Below are 13603 nucleotides of genomic sequence, written 5' to 3'. Positions count from 1 at the left end.
ATTGACAAGCTGAATGTTAGGCATGTTTAATATCAGTTTCTTTTTTTTTAAGATTTTTTTTATTTTATAGAGAGAGACACAGCGAGAGAGCGAACACAAGCAGGGGGAGTGGGAGAGGGAGAAGCAGGCTTCCCGCGGAGCAGGGAGCCCAGTGCGGGGCTCGATCCCGGGACCCTGGGACCATGACCTGAGCCAAAGGCAGATACTTAGCCAACTGAGCCACCCAGGCACCCCCTAATATCAGTTTCAAGAGTAACATCTGATTGGCAGTATCTATTATCACTTGGTTGTATGAATAAAAGGAATGCCATCTATGCTAGTGAGACAGATTTGGAAGTTACTCTAAAAGAAAGGTTAATTGAAACTAAAAGGGTTGATATGGTTGTCCAGTGAGAGTATATAAAATAAGAAGAAAGAATATAGAAAAATGTTAAAGAATTACCAATATGTGTGTTGTTGATGGAGGAGAGGAGAATGAGGAGTTGGTTCAGCCTGTGCAACAGATTTTCTGCAGGATGGGAGCTCCCCCCACTTTCTGCTGCCAGGAGCCAAAAAGTAGCTACCATGCCTTTCTTGTTCCTCCACTATTAAATCCAGAGACTTAAATGCTTCTTCTGCCATTGGGAAGGAATAACTAAGCAGAAAAACTAGTAGAGATGATTATTATGTAAATCAAGTGGAGAGACTTTTTCAAGAAGTAAGGGTGATCAAATATTGTGGAGAAATGACAAAGTCAGAAATTTGTTTATTGATTGGTTGAAGTATTAATTGATTAAAATTAGGACAGGGGCCATTTTCCATTTATGTAAGTGTTTCCAAAGTTGGCCCTGTTGGAGTGACTATCTACTATGTATCTCTTTCATGTTTGCTGTCTTTGTTGTTGTTGTTGTTGTTGTTAAGATTTATTTATTTATTTTAGAGAGAGAGAGCACGTGCAGGAGCAGGAGGGGCAAAGGGAGAGGGAGAAAAAGAATCTCAAGCAGACTCCACATTGAGCGCAGAGCCTGACACGAGGCTTGATCTCAGGACCCTGATCAGTACCCTGAGATCACGACCTGAGCTGAAACCAAGAGTTGGACGCCTAACCAACTGTGCCACCCAGGTGCCCCTCATGTTTGTTGTTTCTGAATCACTCTAATTACCAAGGAACTAGCTGATACCTGTTCTGCAAAAAACCCAAACACCATGATCCTCCTACACCCTAATTTTTAAAATAATTTCAGTCATTTTGCATTTTCTGGGTTTAGACATTTACAGAAACTCTGAAGGGTTAGAGGAAGATTTACATTAAGTAGAAGGCAAAGTGTATCTATTTTCCTAGACCTAATTGTATCTTGAACTTGTTAAATTCTTCCCTCCTTTTATTCTGACTTGCCAGCCCCCATCATAAGACTTTCTCCTGTGCAGAAACAAAGGTCCACTTTTCTTTGCCCTAGGAATATAATCCTGTTCCTATATTCCCAACTGCTTCACTATTGCATACAGTGAACAGAAAAGCCATTTTTCCCCCCACAATCTCCCCCTATTAATTCCGTTCAACAAAGAGTTTATTTTCATTTTAGGTATTGTATGGTGTTTTGGGGGTTTTTTGAGCTCAAATTCATTAGAATCTTGATAGACATCATGTGGGTCCAACAGAGAAGACCCAATCCACAGTGTAAAACCTGGAAACAGTATTGATATAATTTCAATTTTTAAGAGAAATATGAATTTATTTTACAGCTGACTTATCTCTTCTCATTCTATAAATGAGAAACAAGCTGTCACTTAGCTTCCATCATTTTCCTCCCTCTCCTCCCTCCCTCTCCCCACCATGAATGCTTCCCTTTGTTATATACACTTGTGCTTAAATATTCCTAGGGCAAGGGAGTCTTTCTAAAATAAGAAAAAGAAAGTATCTTTTGAGGCAAGCTGCTGTGATAATACCAGCCAATAGCATAAGTACTAATGACCATTGCAACACCAGTGGAATCCACGAACACAATAGACATCAATAACCTTTATCTATAATGGGCATTAATTGCAGAGTATTTTTGAAAGGCACAGGATATGGTAAATGCTGCTTGGGTGTCAGCTAGAATATGAGAGCTACTGATGGTTTGGAGTAGTAGAAGAAGCAGAGGGCAGGGGGTTACAGAGTAAGCGTAATGCTCTTTGGGGAATCTCAGTGTTATTTGTGTGAAATTTCAGTAAGGCTTCAAGTTTCCACAGAAAGTGGATCAACGTGTGAACGAATATCTTTTTCCGGACAATTGTTCTTACTGACCTATTTTTACTCCAGGAATGGTATACTCTCAGACAACGATGTTACATCTGTTACATCAGAGTGCTGGATGTGTTGGGATAGGGGCCAATTTAATTTGGAGGTAAATACAACTATTTATATGAAGTTCTATTTTTTAAGATTTTTATTTATTTATTTTAGAGAGAGTTAAAGAGAGCACAAGTGGAGGGAGGGAGAGGGACAAGCAGACTCTGTGCTGAGCACGGAGCCCGAAGTGGGGCTTGATCCCATGACACTGAGATCATGACCTGAGCCAAAATCAAGAATCAGATGCTCAACCAACTGAGCCACCCAGACACCCCATATGAGATGCTTAAACACACACACAGAAAAGTTTTTCTTTGCAATACTGATCTTTTTTTAAATTTCATACTTTGATAATATTATTATTCTTTCCATTTGCATGTATGGAAAACAGTTTAGATTAGTAAACTTTTTTTTCTGTTGCCAAAATCACTATAGAATTCTGTGTTAATAAAATCTTTAAAGCAGAAAATAATATCTAGTGTCTACCTACCTAAGTGACTACTATAGATGGAATAATATAAACAAGTAAACAAATGAAAGGTGTTACTCTAGAGCACAGTGAAATAAATCTTAGGAAGTTCCCAGAAAGCATGTGACATACTGTGCACATGGAGATGAGTAAGGGGTATGTGGTTACATAGTTTACAACGTCTAAGCAAGCTAGCATGTTCACAATAGTTATAGCTGAATGCTGAAACAAGCTAAAACATATTCCCCTTAAAATGTCGTGGATATATATGTATATTTTTTGTTGATATTGTTAGCCAAGAAAACACTTGGATAAGAACATAAATGTAGACTGTATGTTCCCCCCCAAAAATGTTTGAATTTGGTCCATGTATATTTAACATTACAGGTATTGGAATATTTTTACTCTGGTAGAAAAACAATAATTGAAAAGTGCATACAATTTTTTTTCTGATATGTAAAGAGCTTAGAATTGTATTTGGCACAATGTAAATGTTAAAAATTAGTATCTATGATAGAAACTTCTTCAAAATACTATTTTATTAATTGATTTACTTATTTTTCTTGTATTTCATATATGCATATTGAGTAATTACTGTGTGCAATCTATTTTTCTAAGAAGAGGCAATACAGCTCTGATAGCCTACTGCCTGAAACATATATTTAACAAGACATTTGCAGACTGTGAATATGTACATAATGGAGGAAGTGGGTGTTGTACTAGAATGTATAGAAGGGGCACCTAATATAATTTGGGGGCTTGGGAATTTATTCCTAGTATACATAATGTCTACCTTGATCATGAAATGTATATCATAATTTGCCAGGTGATGACTGAATGAATTTGGGGAGGACCAAATTTGATATGAAAAAAGTGGAAGCAAGAGAGCATAATTAGTTAAAGCAATTTAAAAAATGTTGTCATGGCCACTGAAACCAGACAATAATGTCAAGAAATGAGGTTGGAAGCACAGGAGGGACCATATATATTCTAAAGCCTAATACAGATGAAAATACACATTAGAACAACAGAATCTCAAGACATAAGAATTATGCATCTTTGAGAATTTTAGATAGTTATATCTAATTTTCATAGCGTATACACACATTCAAAATATTTTGTCAGTCTAATTAACTCCATTCAGATCACAAAATAGATTTTCCGCACAAAATAATGCTCTCATGATAAATATGATAAGGTAGAGCAAAAGTTTTGCAGTTAACCTAAATTTATTTTTATTAAAAAAATCATCTTATAGCCATAACCTGTATTCTTTATTCATTAGCTAAGTATTCTTTTTATATAGTAACATTTTCACAGAGTAGAAGTTAACTGTACATACTGAATTATGTTCTTTGCAGAAATGAGGTACGCTTTTTTTTTTCCTTTAAATGAGTCATAGTAAAGATATTTTCAGGTCATTTGTAGATGTGTGGTTTGCTTCTAGTTTGCAATTAGGATGACAAAGCTAAGGTTTTTATTTTAAATGTTTTAGTATTCATTTTAGGTTTTTATATTTTTTTACAATCTCCCAAATTTTCTTATTATAAATGGTGAACTGAACACATGTTTTAAGCCCACTTTTGCTAATTCTACCAAAATGATACATTAATTTTGCAAAGGCATTTATTGCAAGGAGATGATAGCATAAAAAAATGAGCTAATCAGAAAAAAAAAAAAAAAAAGCTGAACCCAATGAGAGAGTGAGATTTACTGAAAATCTAGCTTTTTCCTCAGGAACTTTTAGTGGTTTCATTATTATAAGAGCCAATACCTCGAAAGGGGAGTGTTAAAATAGCCAGAAACGAATGGATTGCTGAAAATCTTTCAAAGAAGTTCTAGATTCTCTAGGTATCCTACCCTGCTCAGGGAAAAGACTGGATGTTTCTTTTCTGGAGAAGCTAAACACATGGGAGTGCTAGACTACACTCATAGGTATTGCAGTATTTTGTTTGGTTTTTGTCATTCAATTTTGTTTGAGAGGTTTTTTTTTTTTTTTTTTAAGGTTTTATTTATTTGACACAGAGAGAGACCACAAGCAGGGGGAGCCACAGGCAGAGAGAAAGGGAGAGGGAGAATCAGGTTCCCTGCTGAGCAAAGAGCCTGATGTGGGGCTCGATCCCAGATCCCAGGACCCTGGGATCATGACCTGAGCCGAAGGCAGACACTTAACCGACTGAGCCACCCAGGAGCCCCAAGAGGTTTTTTTTTAAGTGAGGGAGTCTGACTTGATCATTTTCTTTATGGTTTTTGAATCATTGTCATGTATAAAATATTATTTATCCGTTTATCTATCAACATACGCTTAGGTTATTTCTAAATCTTGCCTATTGTAAGTAATGGTCAATGAACATGAGGGTACAGATACTCTGAGAGGTAGCAATTTCATTTCCTTTGAACATATACCCAGAAATTGGATTCCGGGAGTATATGCTAGTCTATTTTTAACTTTTTGAGGAACCTCCTACTGTTTTCCATAGTGCCTGTTACCAATTTACATTTGCACCAACAGTGTACGAGAGTTTCATTTTTTCCATATCCTTGCCAGCACTTGTTATCTTTTGTCTTTTACAGAATAGCCATCCTAGCAGACATGAGCTGATATCTCATTATAGATTTATTTATTTATTTATTTATTTATTTATTTATTTATTTTAAAAAGATTTTATTTTTTTATTTGACAGATAAAGACACAGCGAGAGAGGGAACACAAGCGGGGGGAGTGGGAGAGGGAGAAGCAGGCTTCCTACTGAGGAGGGAGCCCAATGCGGGGCTCGATCCCAGGACCCTGAGACCATGACCTGAGCTGAGGGCAGACGCTTAACGACTGAGCCACCCAGGCGCCCCCATCTCATTATGGTTTTAATTTTAATTTGTACTACCTTGATGATTAGTGAAATTGAGCATCTTTTCATATACCTCTATGTTGGCCATTTTATATGTCTTTTTCTTTTTTTTTTTGGAGAAATGTGTATTCAGGTCCTTTGTCCATTAAAATCAGCAGCTAATTTTTGTATTTTGATTTCATATCCTGCAACCTTACTGAATTCATTATTCATCATTATTAGTTCTAAATTTTTTGGTGGTGTCATTCGAGTTTTCTGTATACAAGATCATGTCATCTTTCCAAAAAGATAATTTAACTTCTTCCTTTCTGATTTCAATGTCTTTTATGTATTTTTCTTGCCTAATTGCTCTAACTTGAACTTAACAGTATGATGTTGAATTGAAGTGATGAGAACGAGTACCCTGGTCTTGTTCCTGATCTTGGAGGAAAAGCTTTCAGCTTTTCACCATTGAGTATGATGTCAGCTGTGGGCTTGTCATATATGGTGTTTATTTATTGACATTAGTTTTTAAAAAGTATGTCATAGTTGCCACTAGATGGAGCCACTGGTGACCTGTCATAATATACTTAAAGGAAAGAACGAAAAAAGAAAAGCCTCACAATAAGGCTCATCATCGTGAGACTTCAGAGCACTGATGAAGATAAAATAGTAAAACTTCTGAAGAAAACACAACTCTAATATCCAAATTCCCCCAGAATTCTCTACAGTAACTCTAGAATCTAGAAGGAAATATTTAACTCAATTATGTTATAATGGAGGAGGGTAAAGAAATAAATTGACATAGGTTTCTATATATCACTTGAATCAGTAAAGTGGCACCAGCAGAAAGTGCTTAATAATGTATCTATTTGTATAGACTTTTAGTGGTTGGTCTGGGTATTATTGGCTAGTAATTAAATTAGTAATTAAATTTTAAAAATTAAAGTTGAAAAAAGTTTAGGGAGTCCAAAAGAAGGTAGGTAAAAGAAAACAGAGAAACAAAAAAATAGAACAAGCAGCAAAACAAAAATAAAATGGCAGACTTAAGCTCTAAAGTATTAATAATTACATGAAGTGTAATTTTATTAAATACACCAATAGAAAGAAAGAGATTGGCAGAGTGAATTTAAATACATACACCAACTGTCCATCCACAAAATAAACTCACTTCAAATATAACAATATAATCTAATTGAAACTAAAATGATGATGGAAAAAAGTATAATGTGCAATTATAAATTTTAAAAAAAGCTTGAGAGGTCTTCAAATAAAGTATCTTCAGAGCAAATAAAATTACCAGAGACATTAAGGGATATAATATGATGAAAGGAACAACCCTTCAAGAAGACATAGCTATTCTAAATATACACCAAGTATTCGAGCTGCAAAATATGAAACAATTTTATGTATATTCAGCTGCTAGTTTTATGCTATTTAATATAGATAATTATGAATTTAAAATATAATTATTGATTGTGTCCTGAATATTCAAATATTTATATAATTTTCCTCATGCTTTCCTTATGTGATAGTGTTATTTTATCCTGGGTACTTGATTTTTTAAAAAAAACTAAAAGGAAAACATCATTTTCAAAATCTCTAATGGTAAGCTGTCACCTGATTTACAGTAGTTGCAAAATTCCTGTACCGTTAGAAAGCCTTTTCAGTAAAGGTACCAACTTCAGAAAATGATGTGAAAGAAGTGCTTTTAAGAGCTAAAAGCAGTGGCTACGTGGAACAAAAGAATGAATGGTGAGGGTTCTTTATGATGTTCATATTGAAGTTCTATTCTTTTATAGTTCAACAGATCAAATATGATGAGCCACTTGTTACTAAATAAAAGGATATAGGGCTTTCACTTTCACAAAGCCAAAGAATCCAATTGGTCTTTCTTTTATAAGTACTACGAGGGATTAAATATTTGGATTGGAAAAAAAAAAAAAAAGCAACATTCCAACTTCTGCCACCAGCTATGGGTTGTGGACTATTAATGCCCTACATAAAATAAAAGGCACCTAAAGGTGCTACCTTATTGTAACATCCCATTTTGTCACCAAAGACTGCAAGAGATGAAGTTCTCTTACACAAAATCTGAATAAAGACACCGAATTTTTTCTATTATCTCCTGATTTTGAATTTGTCAACTGAACAAGGCACACTACACTTTCCATTATTATCCCTGTGAGACTAAATTTCCTTAACTGTAATAATTTATTCTTTTGGGTTTAAGTTTTCAAATCTTAGAATTGATAGTCTATATATTATCTTTTATAAAACATGTAGTACATATTACCAAATACCTTTGTAAAATATCAGTATTTTTGCCCTTTTTATCTACTCCCCTGTCCTGCATCCTCTCTGACCTCCTTGCTGATCCTTGAACACACCTTGTACCCTGAGTTACAAGTAAATATCACTCTATTTCCACTACTCTATTTATAATTGCAACTTGCTCCTCTTTCCAGTATTCCTGAATTCACTTTCTTTGCATTTTGTCCTTCAAGACACTTAGCATCTTCAACATAATATTTTATTTAGTATGTCCATTTTGCTAACTGCGTATTTCCCACTGATGAAGGTAAGTTACATGAAGGCAGGGGTGTTCATCTATCTTGTTTACAGATATAGGCTAAGTCCCCTCTAAGTTCCTAGCATATGATAGATAATCACAAAATACATTTGAATGAATGCTGTGGTAAAATATATTCGTTTGTATGTATTATAGGAAAATATTTCATTCATAGTCCCACTTCTTATTTTGCATAATCTGCATCTGTCATTGTCTTCTTCTGTAAAATAATAGTGTGTTAATGTCTTCTTCTTTTACTTGACTCAGTATTTTTTGTTGCTTATCTTCTCATGAACTCTGCAAAAGAACAAAAGACCAACATAGTTTTCTTAAATACAAATAATAATATATGTGGCCAAGTCACTTACAATCTCTATCACAACTTCAAGTGCTGTCTAAAATGATAGAGCTGTACTTTGTGTTTTAAGATCATTTGCAGATCTAAGTTTTGAGAAGTCTGAAGGACTTTACATTTATGTATACATTTATATGATACACAAATATTGTAAATGTATTATACATAATTATAGTATATAAATATGTACCTATATTTATGATTTTGATTACTTATTAAAATATCTTCATAGGAGAACCATTTCATCCACAGCATTTGAGAAGAAATGTTTAAGTATGCTTCCATTCATAAACTCAGCATATATGTATTGAGGACCTACAAAGTATTAAGCATTAGACTAAGGTACAGAAGAACGCAAGACAAGCAAGATTGCTGTCCTCCTGAAACTTCGTTTGGAGGCATTAAAATAAAAATATTTGGAAATAAAATAAAAATAAATGGAAATTTAATTATAATCATATAAAATACAGATAATGTATAATCAACTGTGTTAAAAAATCTTTTTTTTTCAAAGTAGAAATGCCTGAAGCTAATGTGTTTAAGGAGATATACTATTTTTTTTAAAGATTTTATTTATTTATTTGAGAGAGAGAGAACAACCGGTAGGGAAGGGCAGAGGGGGAGAGAAAGAGAGAGAGGGAGAAGCAGACTCCCTGCTGAGCAGGGAGCCCAACGCGGGGCTCGATCCCAGGCACCCAGAGATCATAACCTGAGGTGAAGGCAGATGCTTAACAGACTGAGCCACCCAGGTGCCCCTAAGGAGATATACTATTAAGAGATGAATTTTTGAAGGATAATATAATGTATATGCACATTTTATTAGAGTAAAATGACGCAGTGTTTTTACTTCTTTACAGATAATCTAGTGGTTATTTATTCACTTTGAAATTTCTTTCTGAGGTTGCAATATTGTGCTGCCTGTTGTCCAATGCCTAAAAGCAATTGCTTCATATATTTTGTTCAGTTTCATATTTGATTATACATTGAGGGTTTTTGAAGTACCAATTATTCCATCATAGTCAGAAGAAGGGGTATCTACTTTTTCATAAAATAAAATTTTATGTGATATTACCTTTGTAGAATAAAAGTGTACAATATTTGAAAAATATTTAGAGACTACTAAGTAGACATGAAGAAACCATGTTATTCTGAAAAAGTAAAGCCACATAAAGTACATATATGTTCATAGAAAGGTCATCTGGGAAAGGACAGATCTAGTCATTTGAGAAGCTGTTGAAGTTATACAGACAAGCAATGATCAAGAGGTGAAAAAGGACAGTAGTTGTAGGAATGAAAAGTAATAGAATGTTCAATATTGTAATATGAAAATGTAATATAATTTGTCATTTCCAGCATATTTAAGCATTTGTAGTATGCAAAACTATGGTGATTCTGAAATACCTAGAGCAGAGACTATGTTGTCATAAGACTATTTATTTTAACATAGACTATGGTATTTTAAACCCAACTCATAACGGTGACAGTTCTAAAATCCCTTTGGGTTCCAAAATTGTTAAAAATGTTTCCTCCGTCCTCATGCTAGTCCATGAATTGCAATTTCTCTTTATAAGCTAATTAGAGAAGTAAGATTTACAAAGGACCAGAGGTCAAATCAATGCAGTAGAACACTATAATTTGTTTCACTGGAGTGTATGGGTGAGTTGTGATCAAGAGTGAGAAAATTATGGTTGAAACTATTTTCAGTAGCAGATTAACACCCAGAGGATTAGAACTTTAGATAAGACACTCTACTAAGGTAAGCAAGTTAGCAGGTCATTGAACAGCACATAGCTAAGGTTATGGGCTACAGGTATTGACAAATGAAGATATTAGCCCATTAGTTTCTAAGAAATTACAGATCAGGGCTCATGACTTTGTTTTTCTCCAGATACTATCACAATACCCAATTCATAGTTGGAATGCAGTAGGTTGTTGCTTGCTATGGAATGAATCCCCTTCCTCTTCTAAAGAAAAACAAAAGGCCTGAGAGGGATGCAACTCACAGTGTAAGAAAAGGCTCACATTTTCCTAATAGCTCTTCTACTCACTGAATATTCAAGTAACAAGTACTAACTTGATTGGATTATATTTGGGATCATTCAAAACTTGTTCCGTGACCATGTCATAGCCATTCTTAGTTAAAATTATCCTTTCAGATGATAAAGGTGCATGTTTGTTGGAGTGAAAATGACTCTTCCCTGGAATAGCTATCAAGCCTGGAAGTACTAGATCAGTGAATTTGTGATCATGAGCCCATCCCTGCATCTTTTTCCTGTAAAGAAGGTCCCTTGCACTTATGCAAGTTTAAGTGTAATCTGATGCCAATATGTCAAAAAAATCCCTGGATATACTAAGGCTGTGCAGGTAGTAAACATATACATATACCCAGGTACATAGAGAACAAACCACTTGTCCTTGATCAGCAAGCTGCTGTTGGCTTCCTCAAGAGATGGTGCCATAGCTTACCATTGGTTTCTGTTCCTAGCAGGTTGAACACTGGGCTTAGCAGTGGCTAGACTAACATTGGTGGTATGAGAGTATGAGTCAATGCTGTTGGACCCTGAAATTGCCTTCATGGCTGCCACTATGGCCACTTCATTCCTGTGCCTGCTATGCCAGGCTGGCAGTTGCCAATTACAAAGGCTTGCAAAAGCCCCTTTGCTGGGTCACTTTGGCTTCTTGGTGGATTGGTCCCTTTTCAGAGGTGGATGCATTCTAGTTGAACATGATATGTGACATATTTATATATAATTTGCCTATATACTGAACTTTTTTTCCCTCAGTATTGCAATATTTTATCCTTCCAGGATCCTGAACAGCTTCTCAGTCTTTCACTACTGCCTGTGAATCTATTTTTATTCTCTCCAGGGCCACTACTCTGTCCATGCAAAATGGATGACCATGTTCACAGTCTGAAGTTATGCCCATTGGGAAGATTTACTTTTGTCACTATTTTTCAAGGCTAACCATTATAGTAGTATAATGCAATTGCTATTGATTTTGACTTGCACCCTCATACCCAAACAAACCATCAATAAACCAAATTAAGGATTTCTTATCTTCTTTTTTTTTTTAAAGATTTATTTATTTATTTTTAGAGAGAGACAGAGAAAGTGCACCAACACACAGGTGAAGGAGGGGCAGAGGGAGAGGGAGAGAATCTCAAGCAGATGCCCTGCGGAGCTTGGAGCCTGATGCAGAACTTAATCTCAGGATCCTGAGATCATGACCTGAGATCATGATCTGAGCTGAAATCAAGAGTCAGACACTTAACCAACTGAGCCACCCAGGCACTCCTCTTATCCTCTTTTATCTGGTCATAAGAGATCCCCATAGACAAGAGGCCAAGAAAGGATACTGGTGCAACAATGATGGGTACCATGGGCGTCTGGGTTTCCTACACATGTGTCTGACTTGTGTAGTCTATCGCTAATTGTAATGTATTCCAGATATACCACTTCACTCAAGTATCAATGAGTCATTTCAGTGATGTTTATGGACTATGCAGGTAGTCCATATCTTCTGACTAAATTATGACCAAGTTGGTAGATAACACTGGAACAAAACTGTAACTATATGTTTTATTTAATACACGTGAATGTGAACTAGTTTTAATTACCTCTTCTTAGAGGGATAGAAAAGAACACATTTTCCAGATCAGCCACACATCCTATGACTGATGCTATATTAAATTTTAGCAAAGGTATTTGATATTTAGGCTACAATTAGGTTGAACTTGGCAGTAGTATAGTCTTCATCCAGCACCCATCTTATTTCTATAGGAGTTAGAACTGGTGAATCAAAGGAGATATGATGAGAACCACTCTTCCAGCTTCTTCTAAATTATTGAGGGTAGCATTAGTATTTTCTAAGCCACCTGGGATGCAATATACAATTTTTGAATTACTTTCTTGTGCAGGGAAGAGTAGTTTCTGAAGACTTCCCCTAAAATTTCCTACCAAGATAATTCTCCCTCAATGGACTAAAGAAACATAGTGGTAAAATTGCAACCAGACCACCAGTGTAAGATCTGTAACCAGCCCTTGGCCAGGATCTATTTCTTACCTCCTTCTCCACATCTATTCCACATATACTCCATTTCTAATAGGGAAGGGGCACAATGACATGATAATGCTTTAGGTCTCCAGGTGTTAGTGTCAACACAGATCCTATTTCTAACATCTCTCAGCATGTCTTGCAGTCTACTACCCAGTCCACAGTTACCAGAGGAAATGACCATCTCTTTAGTGAAGGAATAGTATATCCATTTTGTGTATACTAAGTATGGTTTTGCATGGTCTTTTCTCCTGGGTATCTCACTATCTCTTCCGGCAATGATTTCTAAGTCTGATAACTGGTTTAGCTCTAGAATCTTGGCAAGAGGTCATGACTCTTAAATGGACCAAATGTTTTCAGTCCCCTGATCTTCCATCCTTGATTTCCTCTGTTGGCACAAATTGAATAGTAATTTGTTGGCTGCCCACCTGTTTCCCCTGGGGAGCTTGTGTTCCGTATCCATATGGGTGTGAACTGTATTCATTACCCTTTTCATATTACATCCTCTTGGCTACCACTCAGAACTTGCCAGTCATCATTATGGTTGGTTGTAACCACTTCTCTTCTGGTGGTGAAACACTTTTGCCTGGCCTCTCTTTTCTTGTTATTAGTGAGACAAGTTCTTTTCTTTTCTTTCCTTTTCTTTTCCCTTTCTCTTCCTTTTTTTTCTTCTCTTCCCCCCCTCCCCTCCCCGCTTTGGTCTTCCTTTGGAACATTATGAGTTTGTGAGCCTTGTGACTGCTTGTAATATAGCCTATCTAGCATGTCTCTTCCTTCACTATCTATGAGGCAATTCTGGCATTTTATCTTTATTCAATGTGGTCCATCAGTTTTCCATGGTTTAGGGGCATTATACGAATTAGTGTGACCAACTTCTGGGGTCCTTTCCAGGAATTTATATCCTGTAATTTGGGTTAACACTCCCAAGTCCAGTTTTATATTCCAACTCTCTTGATCAGCATCCTCAGAATCTAGTTTCATGCTTAAAGCTATAAGTCAAAGTTGTGTCTTGTAC

Source organism: Halichoerus grypus, chromosome 4 (genome assembly GCF_964656455.1).
Source record: "Halichoerus grypus chromosome 4, mHalGry1.hap1.1, whole genome shotgun sequence".
Taxonomy (NCBI): domain Eukaryota; kingdom Metazoa; phylum Chordata; class Mammalia; order Carnivora; family Phocidae; genus Halichoerus; species Halichoerus grypus.
This window is presented reverse-complemented; position numbering follows the sequence as displayed.